This window comes from Lissotriton helveticus, chromosome 7, assembly GCF_964261635.1.
Source record: "Lissotriton helveticus chromosome 7, aLisHel1.1, whole genome shotgun sequence".
In the NCBI taxonomy this organism is placed as follows: Eukaryota; Metazoa; Chordata; class Amphibia; order Caudata; family Salamandridae; genus Lissotriton; species Lissotriton helveticus.
Genome location: NC_136068.1, coordinates 621814043 through 621824245, shown reverse-complemented (window position 1 = coordinate 621824245; position 10203 = coordinate 621814043).

Genomic DNA, 10203 nt, shown 5'->3' with positions numbered 1-10203 from the left:
GGCCCCAACAGCAGCCCAAAAAAATCGAAAAAAACCCACAAAATTCCGCACAATCCCAGTCCATCCATGCCCTCAATGATGTTTAAATTCAAGAAGACACCCCACAGAAAGACTAGGCCCATGCACCACTCACTACCACTGTGCATAATGGATGAAAGCTAGGCAAAATGGGTGCAGGCCTCAGAACACTGCCTATCTTTAAAATGGCCCCTTGCACCCCAAACACATGGCCAGGGCCTGCCTGTACCAGCACTCAAAATGGCCACCACCCACATGGCCAGTCGCCATCAACAGTACACCCCCAAAAAAACGAAAAACACACAAAAATACCCACAATCCAATGCCATCCATGATTTTTACATTAAAGAGACCCCACAGACAGACTCAGTCCATGCACCACTCACTACCCCTGGGCAAAAGGCCCCAACAGCAGCCCAAAAAAATCGAAAAACCCCACAAAATTCAGCACAATCCCAGGCCATCCATGCCCTCAATGATGTTTAAATTTAAGAAGACACCCCACAGACAGACTCAGTCCATGTACCACTCACTACCCCTGGGCAAAAGGCCCCAACAGCAGCCCAAAAAAATCGAAAAAACCCACAAAAGTCAGCACAATCCCAGGCCATCCATGCCCTCAATGATGTTTAAATTCAACGAAACAGTTGTATCATGCACCCATAACTAACCCTGGTCCTACAGGATACTGTGGCTACCCACAATATATTTTATTTAATGTTCTGAAAAAGTTCCAAAATTGTAGTTGCAGCAACTGTAGTGCCCCAAACAAACTTACTTGTGAAAGTTGATTTCTAATCCAAAAGTGATCCAAAGAATGTCAAAAAGGCCTCAAATCCAAATATCCAGCAGCATCCACAAAAAGTAATCCTTCCAGGTCAAGATCCAAATGAAAGTGACCAGCACATGAAGAAAGCACTGGGAGGAGCCTGCTGGACAGGAACAGGAAGTTGGAGACTGTGGGGCACTTCCTTCCTCCCACCCCCCCCCCCCAAAATAGACTCCTTGCAAAAATAAGTGCATGCAAATGTCAACCTTAGGAGTTATTCTGAGAAAAATAATCATTTTCAGAAGTTTTATGCTGCTTGCTGGTGGATTTCTTGTGCAGAATATAAAATTTTGCAATTTCGCAAGTGCAAGATTGTTGCTGCCCGCCGCATCTACGTGTTCGCAATTGTTTACTCCCGCGATGCGTGATCACGAGCCTTTATGACGTACTCGCGTTGACAAACTCTCGCTGTGGAAGGTGGCGGGCGCGATGACGTAATCGCGGTCGACAAACTCCCGCGGGATCACGCAGCAAGACCCAAAATGGCGCAGCACACGCAAACATGGAGAAAAACAACTTTTCAAACGCTGAATGACGGCAAGTGAACGCCGCGCGCCGCAAAATTGTATTTGTCAAGCGCGACCAAGCAAAAAAAAATCTGCTGCGTGCGAATTTACGAATTTTCGGCAAATTCGCGAGAGTTCGCGGATCGCGAATTTGCCGAAAATCCACAAATTCCGTGAGCGGAAGAGATTTTACGCCCATGCTTACTTAACTATTAATGCTATAGTATACATAAAGTAATGGGGTTAGAATAGAGATAAGTGGTATACAGTGCATTTATTATTGTTGTATTCTAATGTGTCTTTCTTTGACTTTTTTTAATAGCTCCTATTTGGGCCAGAGGGTGACATGAAGAGCCATATTGAAATCCAAACTGCGCATGTGTACAAACTCTGAGAAACCTCGGACAGTGGCATTGAACTGATGCCAGTGAATGTCTTTCCGTCAACTCACCTGGGAAAACTTCAACCTTAACCTGGGAAAGGAAGAAGAATTGCAACTGTATTAATTTTATTTTTTAAAATAGAAATAATATTGGTGGGCGGAATAAAGACATGGGAAAATAAATTCTGGGCGGAAAAATTGATCAACTATATTGAATTGAAATTATCTCATCTTAGTATGGTGTGATGACCTCTCCTTGTCTTTCTGACCAATCACTGAAGGGGAACACATAGATTTGCAACATTTAGGGGTGGTACATTACCCTGGAAAAGGTATAACTAAGGTAGGCTTAGATAGAGAAATTGTCCAACTTGTCCGAGTAGCTGACCTGTCACTGACCCAGCGCATGCTATAGGAGAACTGAGGTGCTGGCGGAGCACTCTGTCAGAAGAATCGAGATTTGCTGAGGGAGAATGATGATTACCCTGTCGGGGTACCAAATTGGCGTAGAGAGAGGGGTGTAATGCTGGCGTTGCACTTAGCTGAGGTCACCTGTCCTGATCTGCTTCTGTCCTGTCCCGTGGGTACCTGATTTGTCAGGAGCCTTGTCTTTGCCCCAGCCTGTGACCAGGATTGGTCCTTGCACCATTCTAGGTAAATATAATCATTGTGGTAGGTCTTTGTGCTATTTCCCTTTCTCACCCTTCTCAGGTACCAATGTTTAAAGGTGTTACTGTGATTTCTTGCAAACTTTATGTCTTATTAATCATTTTCTTGCTTGTAAAAATTTATGGTCACTTTATTATGGCCCTTGACTCGGAAAACCTTGCATAGATAAAGTGTTTAAAACTTCTCCCGAGTCTGTGGTTATTTTAGAAAAAGTTAAATTATTAGACTAACTACTCATTATACTAACACCTTTTTCGATCCTTAGGACTTATAGCATAAGTGACAAGGATTGGTAAGTCATGGTTTACAGGTATAAGTCCTAAAAGGACTTAAAGTACTGATTGGCAAGAGTAGAAAGCAGGACTGCTAGTTCAAAGTGTGAATGTATATGGGCCCAGGTGAGTATGGTAAATTGAACTAGTGGTCCAGCGCGCCATCACATATATACATGTGGATGTTCCATGCTCGAGCATGTATCTAACTTTTTCCTATTGTATTCACATATTTTTGTTATGATCTAATTTCCATATAGGTTAATATTTTGGTCTTAGATTATTATCTTAGCCCATGGGAATTCTTGTCAGGGTACATTACTAATAATTAACTTCTTAATATTTTAAAACTATCTGGCTTAATCTTTGTAAACATTTATCTTTTTCTTAATCATCCTTTATAGGTCCTAATAATTCTCTTTTATAGAATTAAATCACCCTAGGTTAGACCAACTCAAGTTTACATGCATGATTCCATTGGAATTTTCGTCTTTGCACGTGGCCATAGTATCGTTTTAACTCTAGTCGACATTCAGAAAGGTAGGGCCCGCCCTATGAACTCAGACAATCTATCCGGGGTGAACAGCGCTGGACCCAGAAATGGTCGGTCTGATTTTGTGCGCTCAGACTTAGTTTAAATTCCCTGACATTCTGGCCATGCAAGGCTAGTTGGGTCTATGCATGCATGGCATGCTGCAGTGCCAGGACGAGGGCTGGACTGGCTACCGGGCAGTTTGGAATGCTGCTGAGCTGGGGGCTGATTTCGTTCATGGAGACCTGTGTGTGCCAAACAAAATTTGTTTCGCTTTAATTATTTCAAAGCACACGCAGGTCTCCATGAACGAAATCAGCCCCCAACGCAGTGAAATCAGCCCCCAGCTCGGCAGTATTCCAAACTGCCCAGTAGCAGTCCGGCCCTGGCCAGGACTATCGGGAAGTTTCTCCCCAGACTGTGTGAGCCGAGCAAGCAGTCTGAGGGCATATGGTGACAAATGTACGAACACGCTCCAGCCGTCCCCCACGGTTCTTCCCTCACCTACAGCAGAGGTTTTCATTATCAACCCTCGGCACAACAACACCCTATTCAGGTAAAGAAGAGTTATGAGATAGTGATTATGTCTGAGACGCTATGCGCTAATGGGTCTATACTTTTGGAAGCGTGCATATTATACTAGCTTTCTATTCTGTATTTTCATGCAGGATTTCACCGCCTCTCTCCCTGCATCCTCTTGCTTTTTGTATCATTAGATAATCTCCATCCCGGCTGAGAGATTTGCCCGACAATATCAAGTTCGAAACATAGAGAATAGAAGTAAGAACATTAGGGGTGTAAAGCCCATCATTTAAGCACAATATGAGTATAGACCCATTGTGATCAAGATGCACTGGAGTCCATCTATGGGCAGTTTGTTGATTATTATTCCCATTATTTTATTATTTTTCAGAGTGGACATTATCTTCCCCTCTCAATTTAGCGCTTGCGGTGTATTAAGGGATTCTCGGATATTCCTAAAAATTAATGTACCTAGACACGGTTTCAGCAGTGACGCTTATACTGAGACTTTCCAATCACTGGGTAAGCCTCCCTTTTGCATGTAATTTCAATGTTAGGACTTCTATATCCCAAATAGATTTTCCATCTACGCGAACAGTGTCCAATAATCGGCACATTTTCCTGTTTCCCCATGAGGTGCTTTGTCCACTTAGCTCCAATACTATTCTCAACTAAATCTTCATAGTCAGATGATACAGTGCATCTGGCAAGGTAAATATAACGATTGTATAAATAGGGAGCACTTTTGAGGGTTTCCCTGAGCACTTTTGTTCTTAAAATGACACAAATTATCATAATTCTCAGCTCTACTTCACAAATAAGGACTTTTCTGTATATACACGTTTTTTTTTTTTAAGTGGCAACTTTCTCTATCCTCATGAATCTTTAATATTATAGCACGGTGGTTGGTGATTTAACGAACTTTAAAAAAATCTCTATATATCAGTACAACATGGGACTTGTTCCATATCTTTTTCTTCTCCAACACTCTCAAAGTGCTGAATGTTTCCTGTGACATTCTTAAATGTATCTCTCTTTTAAAGATAATGTATCTGACTCAGGTATGAGCAGAAACTTCTAATAGGACCCTCAATATGTGTTTAAAACTTTATTTTTCTTATACATGTGTTTTTTTCTAGATTCTATAAGACTGACATGGCTACCTGATGAAGGCGTAATGCCGAAACACGCGTAGGATTCGAAGTACGTTAGCCATGGCAAACAAAATTGCTTTTTAAAAAACATTTGTATTTAGATTTGTTTTGAAGTGATTTCACTGTATAGTTCATGTCTAGTCAAAATATCATATATTATATGGGCATGACATGTTCTAAGAAAACATGATGTATCATTAGGCCATGTATGAATGAGTAAGTATGCTTGAATATTGTTAGCAACAATCATGGACTCATACCGTGTTTGATACATAGGCCAATATAAAAGTTACATGGTGATTACTTCTGTTTTTGATTTTTTTCAGTAAATTTTGATTATAAAAAAGACAAAATATATAAAAAACATTGTTTTCATAAATAAAATAATGTATTTTTGATACTATATAAATCCTGGTTACATATTGTCTTTGTTATTTGAAGGTCCAATTTTGATTCATTTCCTAAATGGTTTGTTCACCTTCGACCCTGATTTAGGAAATTTATCCAGGGGTACCCCTATTTTTGCAAATATTTAGAAAAGAAGCAGCACCCTCTTTTGCTGCTCATGTTGCCATTCTCATTGATTTTCAGGGCAGGGCAAACACCTGGCACTGAAAATCAATGCGAACAGGCGTGACCAAGCTCACTCCACTGCTCGCAGAACTTTGCGTAGCGCTGCAGAGTTTTTAGGTCACTCACCCCGCCCAGGCTTATACTAAAGAAAGAATAGTCATACATGTGTCTAAAACATCGGCGCTGCATCAGTCAGTGACACAAACAAACAAAATAATATATAGTGATCATGTTTCCTTTGGTATATCCTTTTTTTTCTTTCTTTTTTTTCTCGGAGCAGTTCGGCATTGAGAGTTCTATGGTGGCCCAGGCTTAGTTAGTAGTCAGGGAAGTAGAGTTCATCCTCAAACTCTGGTGGATGCCCAGAGGTTGGTCAGCTAACACACTATATATATATATTATATATTCCACATTTGTAAAGCGCACAATCACCCGTAAGGGTCTCTAGGCGCTGGGGGCCGTCGGGAAGATTAAGCAAGCTATTGCCCAGAGTCACATGGTGCTGGGCTAACCTGCCGCCGGAGCCGGGGATCGAACCCTGATCCCCAGATTCCAGCGTCAGTCGCCCTGGCCACGGCGCCACACCTCTCCCATAGCCTGACCTGAGTCTGACCAATCACCCTCATCCTTCCCCTGTCATACTTCAGGTATGGTATAATTTGGTGGTATAAAGGGCTGATTCATTTTGATCATGGTTATCTCTCCATGTTTTGTGGTGAGAGACTGGTCCTTCTCACTGCAACAACTGCACCAGCTGCACTGAACATACGCTCAGCGGACACCCCGGGCTACCAGGCAAGCGAGATACTTTATTGGCAGCCTGCTGAGTACTGGCCATTGACGCCTCTTCCCATACCAATACACCAATGGATTTTGATCATGATAGCCCTCTGTTGGGTCATCCAGACAGGCCAGGACCATCCTCTCAATAGTCAAAGGTGCTCCACTTTGTTCGTCATCTTTTGCCTTAGCCTCAGCACTAGATTTAAGCCCTGCCTTTAGAAACCAATCAAATGCAGATTTTAGGGCCAATGCTCCTGTTCCTGTTGTTGCGGGTGTTCTTGTTGTTGATTTTGACGCTGTGAGACAACAAGACTACATTCAGGCTCTGAAGTTAAAGGCTGCACCGTAGAACTTGTGCCCTGGAGTGGGCCTCTAATTCCCAGTCTTTCTTTTTCTAGTTCACTGGCTTGATCAGCAATCCACATCTTATAGCTTGAAACATCCCTGTCTGAAAAAGGAATGAAAGTGGCAAATAATTGTTTGTACTGTGAATCAGGAATTGTGGCACAGATGTAATTTTTGGATGAAACAATGTCTATTTGCACCCTTGTATTAACAGATAAGCAATGGAATAAGCTCTCCACCATCTCATGCACATCTTTTCTTTCATACACACCTGCATACATTTCAGACACCTCCTTTAGCTGTGCCTGTACCATATGCAACAACAGGATAGCTTGGCCCATGGCCCAAGTCCTTGCTGACTTCCTATGTGAAATCCTCAAAAGGAAGCAGCGTCTCTGTCAGGAATTTGACTAGGCCCCATTGGTCCGTCTCAATGATCATGCCTTTCACAGTTGCATCCCCTTTTTGCATGGCATATTCATTCATCGGTCTGTACTGCTCAAACAGATGTTGCAACATGTAATAAGTCGAGTTCCAATATGGTGACACCTCCTGTGTAAGTTCTTTAACTGGCATTCTATTATGATGTTAAAAGATCCTCAACTGCTTCTGGGCTTCATTGGCTGAAATGAGTGCAGATTCTTCTGCAGGTAGACAGTAAGTTGCTGACTTGGTCTTCTTTTCGGAGAAAGTCTTGTAAAATGATGTTGATGTGGTGCGTCAAACACAGAACCCTGAAATAGCCACCATCTGCCATGGCCTTAGCTATATTACTGCCATTGTCTGTGGCAACAAATCCAATGTAAAGCCCTTTTGGTCACAGCCATTTAAAGACCTTGTTGTTAAAGTCATCCAAGATATTTGCAGCAGTATGGGATTTCGCCATGGCGAATATGGCTTCTGTTGCATGCTTATGAGCTCCATTAACAATTTCAGCTTTGTCAACACCTGCAGATATAATTTCTGTAACCCTCTCAAAAGAGATCCAGTGAGCAGTGATGCACATGCAATCAGTGGCTTGGCAGCTGGTCCACATGTCTGTTGTCAGGTGGATAGTGTGAGCAGCACTCTGCTGCAAAGGTTGTCCAGGGAATTCTAGCACATCATGATGTAGTGCTGGTACAGCATCTACGGCAAAATAGGTCTGGCTGGGAACCTTCCATTTCAGGCAGATGGCCACCAAAAATTCGAGAAAACCCACCCCTTCCACATAGGAAAAAGGAAGGAGGTCAAACACTAACATTTAAGCCAGCTTTGCATTGTAGAAACGTGCAATTGGGTGGTTACGTTCGTACTGCCCCTCTTATCAAACATGCCAGGAAGTGTAGCCTGGATTTTTTTCATTTCTGGTGCCACTGATGCAGCTGAGTTCTTGAGAGCAGAGGGTTTAAAGTACGTCACAGCAGGACAGTCACTGTATGGTCTTGCCTTGGTGTCTCAACCTGAGTCTTGTGCCATTCCGATGTTCCTGATGTGAGCGATACAACTACAATACTGGGAACAGAGCTGATTTGCATAACGGTAATGTCACCCTCTTGAATACTTAGAAAATTAATGCTGTTCTGTGGCTGTGCACATTTTTTTAAAATAATTTAAATGAAATAAAAAATGTAAAATAAAATACAAAAATATAATTGCTGATGTAATAGAAGAAGGGGACTACCATGAGTATTGAAACCCACTGGATTTTGGGAGGCAAGGAGTGGTGCAGATGAAAAATGCAAAAAAAGTATATAATAATATATAAATCACTGTTCAGACAATACATTTAGTATGAGCATTGAGCTACTAGGCCTCAAGTATAACACACAAAAAGGCCGTCTGCCACATGGTCAAACAGCAAGCAAGGAGGAATGGCCGCAAACAAGGAACACATGCAGGCCTATGGCATACACACACTGGCTGCCTACACAAAATGGCTGTCAGACACATGGTCACAACAACAATTGGTAAGAATGCATGGCCACAAACAAAGAACACATTCAGGCCTGTGGCAAAAGCACACTGGTTGCCCAAACACAGAGTCACAACAGCAACAACCAGCAAGGAGGTATGGCCATAAACAAATAACGCATGCACCCCTATGGCAAAAGCACACTAGCTGGCTACACAAAATGGCCACAACCACACGGTCAAACAGTAAGCAAGGAGGCATGGCCACAACAAAGAGCACATGCAAGCCTTTGGTAAAAACACACTGGCTGCCTATACAAAATGACCACCAGCCACATGGTCTCAACCACAACAACCAACAAGGAGGCATGGCCACTACAAAGAACATATGAAGGCCAATGGCAAAAGCACACTGACTGGCTACACAAAATGTGCAGCAACCACATGGTTAAACAGCAAGCAAGAAGGCATAGCCTCAATAAAGAACGCATGCAGTCCTATGGTAAAACTTCACTGGCTACCTGCACAGAATAGCCACCATCCACATGGTCACAGCAACAACAACCAGTAAGGAGGCACGGCCACAACAAAGAACACATGCAGGCCTATGGAAAAAGCACACTGGCTGCCTACACAAAAAGGGCACCAGGCATATGGCCAAACGACAAGCAAGAGGCAAGGAAAACAAAGGACACACGCAGGCCTATGAGCACTGACTATACAAAATGCACCCTGGCCATATGGCATGAGGAACAAAGTCAAATGGTGGCCTACGGCAACCACACTCACACACTGGCCTCCCGCTCCAGCCCTGACATCACCACTGCCACCCCCGACAGCTACAAGATCCAGAGAAAGGACCACCCTCACCGCCCAGGAGGAGAACTCGCCATCGCATCGCACACAAGACCCCTCTCCGACTCACCACCTCCAGCACGAGTGACCCCCCACTCCAACACCTCTACTTCCAGATCCAGGCCAGCCCCAGGACCACACTATGTGGCACCCTCATCTACAGACAGCCAGGACCTCGCACCCAGTCCGCAACTACCATCGTCAAGCTCGCCGCACCCCACGCCATCACCTCCACGGACTACATTCTTTTCAGGGACCTTAACTTCCACCTCAACAACTGCAATTACCCCGATTCCACCACTCTTCCCGACAACCTCGCCAACCTCAGACTGGAGCTGCTGGTCAACATGCCCACTCACAGAGCTGGACACACCCTCAACCACATCTTCGCAGGAGGGACAAACATCCGCTTCAGCCACACCACCCAGCCCCTCTGGAGGGACCACCAATGCGCCCACTTCACCTTCCACACCACCACTGCACCCAAGCTTGCCCACGCCCACATCGAAGGAAGTGGAGCAAGGTCACAGAGGAACACCTCAATAGCACCCTCCTCCAAGACCACCCCAGCGCCACGACCGACATCAACTCCGCAGCCAAAGAACTTCACAGCTGGATCTCCTGCTGCACCGACAAGCTCGCACCCCTCCACCACCCTGCCAACAACGCCCTCTGAAGGCTGCCTGGTTCACCACAGAGCTAAAAGAAGCCAGGCGCTCCTGCAGAAGCCTAGAGAAAACCTGACAAAACCAGAAAAACACGGAGGCACAGAACAACCACAGGAGCACCCTGAAGGAATACCACCAGCGCATTAGAGACACAAACGGACCTTTATAAGAGACAAAGTCCAGACCAACGCAACAAACGCCA